This window comes from Mesoplodon mirus (genome assembly GCF_964341445.2).
Source record: "Mesoplodon mirus genome assembly, chromosome: 12".
In the NCBI taxonomy this organism is placed as follows: Eukaryota; Metazoa; Chordata; class Mammalia; order Artiodactyla; family Ziphiidae; genus Mesoplodon; species Mesoplodon mirus.
Window position 1 is genome coordinate 10,771,676 of NC_138988.1, and position 13,031 is coordinate 10,784,706.

Genomic DNA, 13,031 nt, shown 5'->3' on the forward strand with positions numbered 1-13,031 from the left:
AACCGAGTTTATATTTTCTGTAAAAGAAAAGGAGGTATCTTAGTAAAGTCAACACAAATATTACGATCAACTATCTTATAAGATAATACTTTAGGAACTCAGTTTGTTTTAGTTTTATCCTATGTTCTTGGGTAAATGCAAAATCTTGAAATGCTTTACAAAATGAGTATTTAGGAGGTGAGAGAAGGAGAATATAAGAAATATTTCCCAGTAGTTTTTGATATTGAAAGTAGCATTTCCTAAATTCTCATTTTCAGAAGTGACCTAGAATCAGCAAGGTTCTAGGTGAAAGTCATTCATGACGCAAGTCAGTTTTACAAAAGTCATCTACCTTTAACATAAATGTGTTCATATTTTCTGCTCTTGACATATTCTTCCTTGCTTGGAAGTGATGAAATAATATTTTTATTTTAAGGCAGGACAAAAAAATTTAAACGTAAAATTCTCTTTCTGTGTCCATTTCGGTCACCTCCCTCTCTCCCTAGTGTGCAGTGTACATCTGCATCACACATTAACCAGACCTTCTCAAAGATGGGATTGCCTGCTGGACCATAAAGATATATTTCTTTTTTTCCTTTCTTCTGAGGCAAGCAATGTAGCTTCTTAAAAGAATAGCATTCTTTCCCAACTCTGTAAGGGATCATGGTGAGTTGCTACTCACTTTGTACCTGCTTACCTGGATTATATGTATCCTTGGTGCAAATTTATGTAAAATATCAGTGTGTCATTTTGATGTACAATCCTTAGTCTCAGAAATGTTTATGACTGTGCCTTTGACTTCTAACACGTGGAACAGTTCTCAGAACTTTCTGAGAGTCTGTCTCCTGGATCATAATCCTCAGTTTGGCTCGAATAAGATTCCCTTTTTCCTTAACTTGATTGTTAGTTGAACTTTCTTCCACAGAGGTGATTTTGCAGTGAGTGTATATTACGTTATTGACCACAGATGAGTAATTCACATTTAAATTGATATATGTTGCCTAAAAATTTTCCATCCACAGTCACTTTGGTTTAGTTGCTGGGTCTTCAGAGCTGATGCAATCAAGGAACACTTGTTTGTGGCCAGAGCACTGCTTAATTCTGATTAATGAACCACTTAAGATCTGATTGCTCTCAACATCAAGTATGTGTTGACAACAGTACAGACCGCACTGAGCTCTCTTGCTGTGAAGTATCTTTGACCACGTTAGATATGTTACATGATACACAATAATTGTCCTGTTGTAAACAGTGGATTCTCCTTATGAAATGTCCAAAACACAATATCAGTCTCTAAGAAGAGCAAAAAAATATGTGCCCATGATGCTGTAGTGTTTAGGCAAAGGGCACAGGTGTGAATTTTGCCTTCGCTTGAAATAATCCCTTTAATGTTCAGCTGTACAACCAGGAAGGAGTCCCATTGTGATCTAACCTGAGTTCTGGACACAGTGGATGACCTCACTCTAGTTTACCTTATGGCAGAAATATTCTCTCAATATTCTCCTGTATGCTAAGTATGAGAGGGCAGAAATGGAGACTATATATATAGCTATTTGAACATGGATTCTATTCAGAGAAGACAAGGATGCTTACGATTTTCAGTTGTCTTCATGACAAAGAAAACCTTTTGTCCCTAAGAATTCATATTATCATGTAAATTACCAAGTCACTGATATTATGACACTGACAATAATGAGAATTAACATTGAGCACTTTGCTTACTACGTACCAAGCACTATCTATCTCATTTAATCCTCACAACTTTCTATGATGTAGCTAGGACTGTTATCTCCCATCTTGCCAACAAGGAAGCCAAGCTTCAGCAGGAAATAATTCATGTAAGGTCACATGGCCTAAAAGACCTGAGCCAGCTTTGCATCCAGAAGTCTTGTTTTAACTCCTGTGGTAAACTTGTACGTGGCCCCCCAGGAATCTGCACCCCTGGTAGTCACAGCCTTCCGTGCTTCTCTTCTAAAAGTCGGTCCTGTCTAATGAGAAAGAGGCTCTCCATCATCAGTCTCACGCGGGGCTCCTCTGAGCCCCTTCTCGAGTAGGCCTCAACCCTGACCTACTAAAGCCTTGAACAGAACGCTGACACAGTTTCTAACAGCTCCAGGCCACATCCTAGGATGATTTTCATCCCCCTTAAAGTTCCTGCCTGAGAAAACTCAAGGTTGCCAAAAAAATGGACTGTTCCAGCCAGCGCCTGAAGACAGGGTCTCTGAATCCCAGCCTCTATAAAAGGGGAGGAGTCTAATTTCCATAAGCTTTAGTTAGCAAACCCAGATGGGTGTCACATGGACCAAGCGCTGCTTTCCGCTTTATATAATGTTTCACTTCCCTGACTATTTAGACCCTGCTCATCCCCCTCTTTATTCCTTTGCTCTCCCTTTACAACAACCAGTCTCCTCTGTACAAATTGAAGTTGAGTTCAGTTCACACTGGGATCGTTTCCCTGCTGAAATAGTTACTGCTGTTTGAAATCTATCCTTACCATGTTAATTAGTGGCTGTGACAGAAGCCTGTTGGATTCAGCAGAAGAGTTGCAGAGTAGCATCCAAGGCTGGGTCATGGAAGGCCCTGCAGCTTCTACCTTCTCTCCAGAACACTCACCTTTGGAGACCTGAGCCACCAGACTGAGGCACCACACAGAGAGATGATGCAGAGAAGGCCTAAAACAACATGGAGAGAGAGAGACTGCTAGCAACTCAAGTCATCCCATCTGAGCAGAAGTAAGTTGTTCTCTCTGAGCCCTGTCCAAACTAAAGATTTGTCAGCAAACTAATTGACTGTTGTACGTTTTAGCCACTCAGCTTTGAAGGGATTTGTTACATAGCAACAGATAACCCGGAGCGGCCACTGCAAAGCACAGGCTCTTCATTCTCCCAGGATCCCTCTTTTTCTTCATAATTCTCAACTCTGAAGGCCATCTTCAGCCCACCCCAACGCACTCACTCACAAATACACTCAGCAGGCTGAGTGAGGAGGAAAATGAAGCCCCAAGCCCAGCTCCAGTCATAAAGAAGGTAAAACTAACAAAAGAGAAAAATACCTACTTTTTCAAATGAAATGTTGGTGCACATATGAGAGTCTTTTCTTTCCTCCTTCTTAAAGAATGTGTACTTCCAACATGTTGGCTAATTTCTGTTTGCTGATGAGAATTTTCTTTGAAAAATAATTTTGGATTTTGAGTAAAATGATACCAGTTTCTAAGTTCCAAAGTACAGAAATCTGTACTGATTTTTTATTTACATGTGCATGTATTTCAATATGTTAAAAATCAGCTTGCTTGTACCATCAGTAATCTATTTACATGTACATGTATTCCAATATGTTAAAAAATCAGCTTGCTTGTACCATCAGTAATCTATCTACACAGGTAATGTGGTTCAATATAGAAAAGATTTGCTTCATCTGGGTAAGGTTTCTAATATTGTAAACTTGAATTTACTGGGGAAACAGATATCACATTCATGCCACAAACAGCACTGGACTGTTAGTTGCAAAATGAAACAAACAAATTTAATTCTCATCACGGCTTCTGAGGGTCGTTATCCTGGAGGGAGAAGGAGGCTTTGCTCCTATAAACCAGGACTCCTGAACGGGCTTCACATGGCACTTGGAGTCATCAGACCCCTGAGTATTTACTAGTTTGCATTCACTTCACTGGAAACTCACTGATGCCTTTGGTGACAGATGTGGTGCTTTGCTTTACATTGTGCTTGACAGGGAGCTTGGCTGTTCAGCCCCCAAATTTTATTCCATGTGAATCTCATCAGCTCCCATTCTCCTGAGCTGCAGAATGTGTGATGGGCCTCCAGGATCTGCCTCAACTTGCCTCCTGTGTAAAGCTAGTTCGTCCTCTGCTAGTTAGGAACCCTGTTATTGGTACCATCATACAACCTACCTTAACATGCAGTCGGGGACAAGTAGAATGTGGAAGGGCTGCTCTGTGACTAGATCAGAGTTTGCAAAGCCCCTCAGCAACTTGCAGTCTTTAAAGACCCCCTTGTAAGCTTCGAGGGCTTTCGTTCCAACAAATAGAAAAGGTAACAACTTTTCTCCCAATGCACAATTTAACCACTGGAGGAAAAAAAAAAAAAAGAAGAAAGAAATCATCCTTTATCCCTGAAACTTAAACTGAGACTAACAAAACATTCACATACATAATTGGCAGGGCTCAAAAGTCCTGAATACTTCAGAAAGATTTCAAATATTTGTTCACTGGATCCCATATCTACCAATATATTCTGAGCAGTCACAAAGTGCATGCCAAGTTTTGTTTCAAAAAATACAGCCACACGCACATATACTTACTGTTATCATGACATTTTTTTTTTTGCGATATGCGGGCCTCTCACTGCTGTGGCCTCTCCCGTTGCGGAGCACAGGCTCCGGACGCGCAGGCTCAGCGGCCATGACTCACGGACCGAGCCACTCCGCGGCATGTGGGATCCTCCCGGACCGGGGCACGAACCCGTGTCCCCTGCATCGGCAGGCGGACCCTCAACCACTGCGCCACCAGGGAAGCCCCTATCATGACATTTTAATTACAAAAATGACAGGCTTTTAGTAATTCATAAACAAAGCACATAAGCATTAAGTAATAAATATCTCCCCTGCAAATATATATGTACAGAGTTACTATATGAATTTTGTATGTATGTATAGATTGATTACATGTTTTAATAAAACTTCATTTTTCATCAACTCTGAAAAAGTGCTGGCAATCCTGTCAACAGCTCTGAACTTGTATGAGATCTAACCCTGAAACCACACAAAGGTACAGCCTAAACAAGGCCAGTTTGCCTTGTGAAACTTTGTGACAAAAAGACTTAGCAAGGGGCCCACATCAGCATCTGTGCCAACAATATCCCCGCAAAATGCCTCTGAGTGAGAGGTTCTACTTCTTCAGAAATACACAAATCTTCTGATAAGGTGGCTTCATTTCACAATATGATTTCTTCGCTAAGGTAGAAGTCCTTTTCTTCCTCCAGCTTACAAAAGAAAGTAGAAGGAGATAGAGCTAGGGTGGTCCAGGGTTTAAAGCAGTGTAATTGTAGCCTATTTTCCAAAACTCCCTGTGATAAATATATCTCGGCCTGAAGGAGGTAAAAACTCCTGTAGCTGGTCCTCTCTCTCACAGACACGAATGGGTTCCTAGTCTTACACGGTAGAGTTTCTCCAGTACTTGTCATTCCCTCCCCCTACCCCAGGCCGAGGGACTGATTTGAAAACAGAGCAAGTGAAGCCAAGAGCATGACTTTGGATTCACAGTTGGCTCAGTGACCAAATGCAGAGCAAAAAGTTTGAAAATTTATATTCCTGGTTATGGAGGGCCCAAGCAAGCATACATTCATACTTGTGAACAAGCGTAACCCTTCTCATACAGAAAGACTATAATTCATAAAATGCTAACTTTATTTCCGTGTTTTTCCAAAGAAGAAAGAAGAAATAGAGAAATGTAAGATGGCCTATGACCTCAACCTCATTAAATAAAAATACAGCTCCTTTATGGTAAGACAATTTCATGACAGCTAAGTCAGCACATTATTGCTGATATCTTCTAGGGAGGAGAAAAGACAGAAGACCTGTCTGTACTCTAGGCAATTCCTAAAATACTCTGACTAATAGTCTCCAAAAATCCAAGATTTTTATTGCAGCATTACCCTTATTCCCATACCAAATTTACAAAGGAAAGCTTAAGCTTCCTAAGTTAGCAGTAGAACATTTGGCCTTTTTTAACATTATCATATCTACTCATATATTCAACGAATATTTACCAAATGCTTTCTAAGCATGAGACAGTGAATTAAGATACAAAGACTTATATGACAATTACCTCACCCTTTAAACAAGAGATTTTACAAAATGGCTACAACTACCTGCCATATTAAGACAGACAGGCAGAAACAAAGGTAATGCTGCAGACCTCATAAACGTGTTTTTCTCCCAAAAGACATTCTTGAATTTCCTTTAAGTTCAAAGTCATCTATCTCATTGAAATATGCAGTAACAAAGCAAAACTTATGGTCTGCATGTGGTCACATAAAACCTTTGAACTTAAGGATCCTTCAGAGTACAGATTCTTTTTCTAAAAGGATTAAATTTCCCCCAGCCATTTACATTTCTATCACAGGCTCCTAATGACTACGGTGAATTAATATAAGCCATTAGCCTTGCTTACAGGAAAGCCAAGGCCTAGAATAGCAGCTTAGGCTGCCAGTCAGTTACCCAGTTATTGTGTGATTCAGCCGAGGCTCAAATGCATATTTATACATGTCATACTCAGGGGTCTTTCGACCATGATACATGGTTCTTGGCTGTACGTCCTTTAATGCGTCGTGATACATATTTCATATTCATAAAGGTGAATTCCATCCCACCAAACCATCTGACCCTCCTCATGTATCCACTGGCATCTACTAACTGCATTCAGCAGGTCTCCAGCCTGTAGCCAGAGTAATCTTTCCAAACAACCAGTCTGACTGCTGTGGAGACCAGCTTTTCCTCAAAAAGCTCATCATAGAACTGCCATGTGGTCCAGCAATCCCACTCCTAGGTATATACCCTAAAAAACTGAAAGCAGGGACTCAAACAAATCTTCAGAGACTGCAACCCTGACCAACAGCTTGACCACAACCCCATAAGAGACTCTGAGCCAGAACCACCAGGCTAAGTTTCCTGCTACTCCCAATCCCATGATCCTTAGAAACTGACCAAGAAAATACACGTTTGTTGTTTTAAACTGGTGGATTTGGGGATAATTTTTATACAGAAATAGATGACTAATACATGATTATTTGACTAATATTCTCCCATCAAGTTCAAGGAGGGCAAAAACTGTTCCTTACTGTGCTCACCAATCATATACCCAATATCTATCACAGTATTTGACATACAGTAGACATTTAACAGATATTTGTTGAATGAATGAATGAATGAATGAGTAAACCCCAATGACTTCACACGTCTACTAAAAGGAAATAGAAATTTTACACACCTTACATGGCATTGGACAGCATGGGTCATTCAGCACCAAGGTCTGTTGACACAGCTTTGAATGTAAGCCAGACTTCATGCGCAAGCACCCAGGGAAGACAAATCGGTACTCACATGTTTAGTTAATAGACCATGCAACTTGACAACCTGAAAAAAAAAAAAAAAAGTAAATTCAGATGTTTTCACATGCGGTGGAGAATGTTAAAAATGTACCATTGCAAACAAGGCAGAGACATTCCTTTACAGAAATTGAAGGCCCTGCCAGGCACGAGAAGGTTGAAGAAAATGAAAAGAACAAGATGAAAGTGGGGCAGAAACTGATTTAAGAGAAATACACTTTCTGTCCATCATTGCGAATGACAGTTTTCTTATGAAGACACCTCAAATTCAACTGATGTATTTTACTCCCTTAATGTAAAGATAACTTTTTAAATGATTTTCCAGATCCAGGAATGAAAGTTAAATGGGAAAAGAGGGGGTGAAAAGGTGATCAAATTAAATAAAATCAAACCTGGGAAGCAACTGCTTTAGTGTGAGTCTTGACATCGAGCCATTATAAAAAGGAGCCAAAGTTAGACACCAAAATTTCCAAGCATCTATTTTCCTTGAAGAATGATATTACCAGCTCAACAGCACATGCCAGAAACACTTAAACCGGCTTTTCATCCAAGCAAACAATGGATCTCTCCTGGCCTCCTCCATCAGACCAACTCACTCCCTGAACATGTCTTGGATCAACGGAATGTGAAAGCATAGAATACATAGATAAAAAAGAGAGAAAGGAGCATAAAACTTGAGATTCGAAACAGCCAAGCAAAATCCCTGAGATATAATGAAAGTAGGATTGGGACAAGAAGCTTGAAGATACCAAAGAATTGTCAAATGGCAGAATTAATGGGGCTCATGGTTAATATATTTGTACCCCCTTTATTAACACACTAATTTTCATGGTGTACTTTTTCATAGGTATGTAGTACACGTAAAGCTTAGATTTTCATAGAGAAACATCTTTACTGTGGGGAGGAGGAAAGCTTAGATTTTCATAGAGAAACATCTTTACTGTGGGGAGGCCCAAAGACTGGTATGAGAAAAATCAAGTTGGGACAAGATTTGAAGCATAGAAGGTTAGAGAAGGAAAGGACTTTACATCTTATTATTTTTACATTCATGTAAATCACCAGTTCTCCTGTGTTATTTCTCTAGTCCCTATTCTGATTACTTCCCTTATCATTGGACTCTTTGAGCATGTCTTCCTTTGAAGGAAGGTGTAGACAGTGTGTAGAAAATGTTAAAAGCCAGGCTGAGGGGTTAAGACACAGACGAGTGAAGACCTAGAAGCACTGAGGCTGTGAGCAGGGATCTATCACCTGTGGGGTAGGGAGATTATTCTGAAAGCAACATGCAAGGCAGACTTAAAAAAAAAAAAAAGAAAAAAGGAAGATTAGAACAGCTAGAGTTGGAGGGGGATGGTGAGTAACAAAAATTGACTTGCAGAAACTTTAAAAAAAACGGAGGGAGGAAACGCATCAGAAGGATGTTTGGAAGGTCAAAGAACCCAAGAGAAAAGTTGAAGGACCAAATTTTGGAAAGGCCCTGGTCCAGAGCAGCTCTGGAAATTCAGGTGAGTGGGGATTCATAGGTATTTTCTTTCTGGCCAGGCCAGTGGGAAGAATCAGGTTCAATTATATATATATATTAAAAAGGATATTGGGCAGACAAACACAAATGGAGGTCCAGCAAGACAGCTACTGTCCTAAGTCAGCCCTAAGGGAATGAGAAATGACTAGGGTACAGATCAGATCAAGCCCAGGGTTACTGTCCAATACACTTCCTATTGTCTAAAATCAAGAGCAGCTTTGATGCACATTTGGATGAGAAGGACTGTCCTCAACACTGGTGGCAGGAAAGTAACCTATGTGCTCCTTAATCCCCACTTCGTATGCTTAGATTATTCTCACATGAACAGTCAAGAGCAATACATCCAGGTCCACCTCTCAGGTGCAATCAGGCAGGATGTTGAGTGCTCTCAGTTGCCACTTGGCCTTCTTCCTTATCTCCTCCAAGTGGTGCGATGTGACACAATTGTATGTTCCATCCTGTTAGGAATGAGCCTGCCTGATGATAAGAAAGCAGAGACTGCAGAGTTGTCGCTTGATCCTGTTTTCTCCAAGAACTAGTTGCTTTGTAGTAGAGACCAGGGAAAATGCCCAAAGCAGCCTTACCCTCATTCATGGAAGAGTGGATGAGAGAAGAGACACAAGTTCTCAAACACAGGCCACAACATTTCCATAGTCTTACTATGACAGATCCCCAAAGCCCCCAAACACATTCACCAACATGTCCCATCACTGTGTCTGTGCAGCCATTTTTTGGAAAGTGATCTCAAGAGATCAGGAGAGGCAGCTGAAACTTTGCCTCAGACAGACTATTATAGAAGAGAATTTCACAACAAAGCTTCCTTAGCACCTACAAAGATGTTTATTATAAAAAAAGAATAAATAAAAAGTGTTTGTGTGAAAAGAGAATAAAGGGGAAAGAAAAAGGTTTAGGTAAACCTTTTGGTTCCTCTTTTCTCCCAGAGAAAGAGAGACACCGTGTGGATTTCAGAGAGAGCCCAGCATAGCTCAGTTTGCTTTAATATGCTATAAGGAAAAAATATTACTGCTTAGGTATCTGGTAGCAATGTAAAGCACAAAAATAGATAAAGAAGAAGTTAAAGTGACCAGCACAGATGAACAAAAATCTAGAGCTTTGTAGGGTAGAGCAGAAATTCCTCAGGGACTGGTTTCTCTTACTGTGTGGAAAAATGGGAATCCTACAGGTTTATACAATTTGAAAGCAAAAGGTTGGCAAAGGTCAGAGTTCTGGATGAGTCCCACATTCCCCCTCTTAATGTCTGAGATGTTCCTAGAGACCAACCTGGAAACAGAGCCAAAGGGGAAAGATTCCTCCTGGAAAGCAACTCTGGTGCATCAGCTCTCTTGTATTCCTGCCTCAGGGACTGGGTGGCAGGTCCATGAAGGGACGCAAGAAATACACTTCCAATCTTGTCCCATGTAACAGTTATTGTGATGTGATTTGAGTTGGCTCTGCAAAGAAGAGAACCTGGTTTGAATCTGATCTCATCAGACACGTGCAAAGATGCAAGAGGAGAAAGCAGTTTAGTCTGCAGCGCCCTCTAGCTGTGCCTGGGAAATAACTGCAGAGGGAAGGAGGGGAGCACAGAGCCTGGGCGCGGGGGAGTTGGGAGGGGCAGGGAAGGGAAACAGATTGTCTTCATCACTGAGCACGACTGACAATGAACCAAGGGCTTCCAGGGGAACCCGTTTTGATATCTGCAGCTACCAGAGGCACTGAATGCTATGTGATTTAAACACTGCCCCCAAAGACTTGCAAAATAAGGGAATGTGCATATGTGCCACGCTCTCCCTGCCACTGTTTTCCAAGAGCATTCATAGCATGTGATACCATGCTAGGCTGGTCAGCTTTTCCTTTTCTCCCTGCATGAGAGACTTGCTATCTACACCTAGAAATCAGTTTGTAAATATAAAGCAAAGCCAAATAACATGCAAACATGTGAACAGGAACATTTTTTGCACTTAGAGACAAGTGCAGTATCACAGAAACTGTATAGCTGATATAGACAGTCCAATGACTCCTATCACTGATTAAAAAAAAAAAAAAAAGAAACCAAAGTGGATCAGAGAGTTCATCTGGCTGTGCTGAAGTCAGGCAGCAAGAAATGAAACTCGGGTCTCTGTCCTTAGTCTAATATGCTTTCCATTACACAGTAAGGCATGCCACTCCATACTCAGACACAGAAAGGCATAACTCTAAATCAAAAATCATACAAAACCCCTAGATGCTCTTTAACTGTGCTTGCTGTATGTGAAAAACTGTGCCAAAGGTTTTTTTTTAAAGCTTTATCAGATGTACAAGAATTTACATATCTTATATATCCAAAGAGGCTCACTCTTTAAGTGGTCCTTCTAGAAAACCAGTAGAGTGGCTATAATTCACCACATTTTAGAAGTTTCACTCTAGATAGAGTATGATCCAGAAAAGAATTCAACCCAAATGGCTCAAACGAAAAGATTTTAAGGATGAGATAACTTATGTGAGGGCAGGGTTCAGGACCAGGAGGTTCCTGGGAACTAGAGAAGCTCCCAGTGCTGAGACTGGGAAACCACCAGGTGACAGTACAGCGGAGGAGAGCATGTTCCTAAAGTCCAGGGGGGAGAGACCACCAGGGACACTTGCACCTCAGGGAAACTCTAGTCTTGGAAGGTCTTGTCTCCTGACAGAGGTGTCCTGCTAAAGCAGCATACCCCAGCCTCACTCTCTTCCTGCCCTCTATCTGGTCCTCTGCCAGCACCTCCCACTGGAAGCCAGCTGGCAAGGAAGCCCAGTGATCCCATCCACAGGGGCCCTCATCAAGGCAGAGATATTGGCTTCAGCAGTGTAACTTGGATGTTCATCATTTCTGAGTCAAAATGAGTTGATTACCCACCTTTTCTACCATCTTAAATTACTGCTGCTTCCAAAAACCATACTCACTTCAGTTTGCAGAGATCAAATATCCATGAGTTTAACTGCTCTGTTTTTATTTCCTCATGTACATTAAGCCATATTGTGTATGGACTGAAAATATTCTGTTGCCTGGTGGTTGCAGTTCCAAATAAATGATCCATTTCTCTAGGTCTGAATGTATTAACCGTAAGTACTATATGTAAGGTGCGTATACAGTAACTGGCATATATTACAGGAAGGCATAACTCTAAATCTTAAGTGCTTTTGCACTTTGGCTTTTACCGCAAGCCATTGTTCTTGAAGTAAATCATTTCGATCAAAATGAATCAACACAGTCTGGTCTGTAGGGCCCTTTTCAACCCATCCAGGCATCATCTCTGGGAGGTCATCAGTGCTGGTCTGCTGTCTTGGAATTAAACTGCAGTGCCAGTTTCTGCAATGCTGGAGAAGTCCGCCATGTTGGACGAAGTCCGTCCAAGTGTTTGTCATCACAAACAAAGCGTGCTCTCAGCACATCCGTTTGTGATGGAACAAGTGGCAATGGAATGCCACGAGGGGAACCAAGGACTCAGGGACTTAGCTCTCATTCTAGCTCCGTTTGATCATAGGCAAGCCACTTAAATTCTTAAGGCCTCAGACGCCTCATCTCAAAAGCAAGGAAATTGAAAAAGACTTCTGAATTCCAAACTTTGTTGTTTCAATAGAATCACGTTGTTATATAAAATATTATAGGGACAACCCACTTACGAAAGAGATAAAGGTAGCATTGCTCTGGTTGAAGAAGGCTGAAAAGGGCCTGGAATACTCTTCACCTTCCCCTACACCCCTCACTCAAACTCCCCAAGCAGCACAGTAAAAAAAAAAAAAAAAAAACCCTGAAGTGGATGACCACTGAAGGCCCATTTCTAGTCCAGTTTCTTCAAATATTAGTTTCCCCCAATTTTATGGAACATAAGAGGGGAAACGCTTCATTTTGTTCTCATAAACACATAAAATCAACCAGCAAACTTTTATAGACTACAGTGCAAATGGTATAATAAGTTCATTGTCCCATAGTGTCTGCTGCATAATTGTGTTCATTCCCTTTGTGTATTTTAGTAACAAGAGTATAATTGTCAGCGCTCATAATACATATAATCTCATTACTGTCACTCCCATTTATTATGCTTTCACCTCAGCCTATCCACAGTGTGTTCCACTTTCCCTCTCATTGAAATACATAAATAATTCTCCTTTCCTGCATCCAGATTTCAGTTTAATTCCTGACAGTTACCATGGCTAATCATTGAGACAATGCTGTCGCCCTTGCTTTTTTTAATATGTTTAATCTACTATTTTGATACAAAGCCAAGAAGTCAGCATTGCACTGGTGTGGAATTGCCATGACCACATCCTTGCCTTCCTACTAGAATAGTTGAGACTTTTATCTGGAGTAGAAACTAATTTGGACATACAAAGACTGCATTCCTGACAGCGTCTGTGTTTGGAGAACTGCAAGATTAGACACAATTATCTTAGGC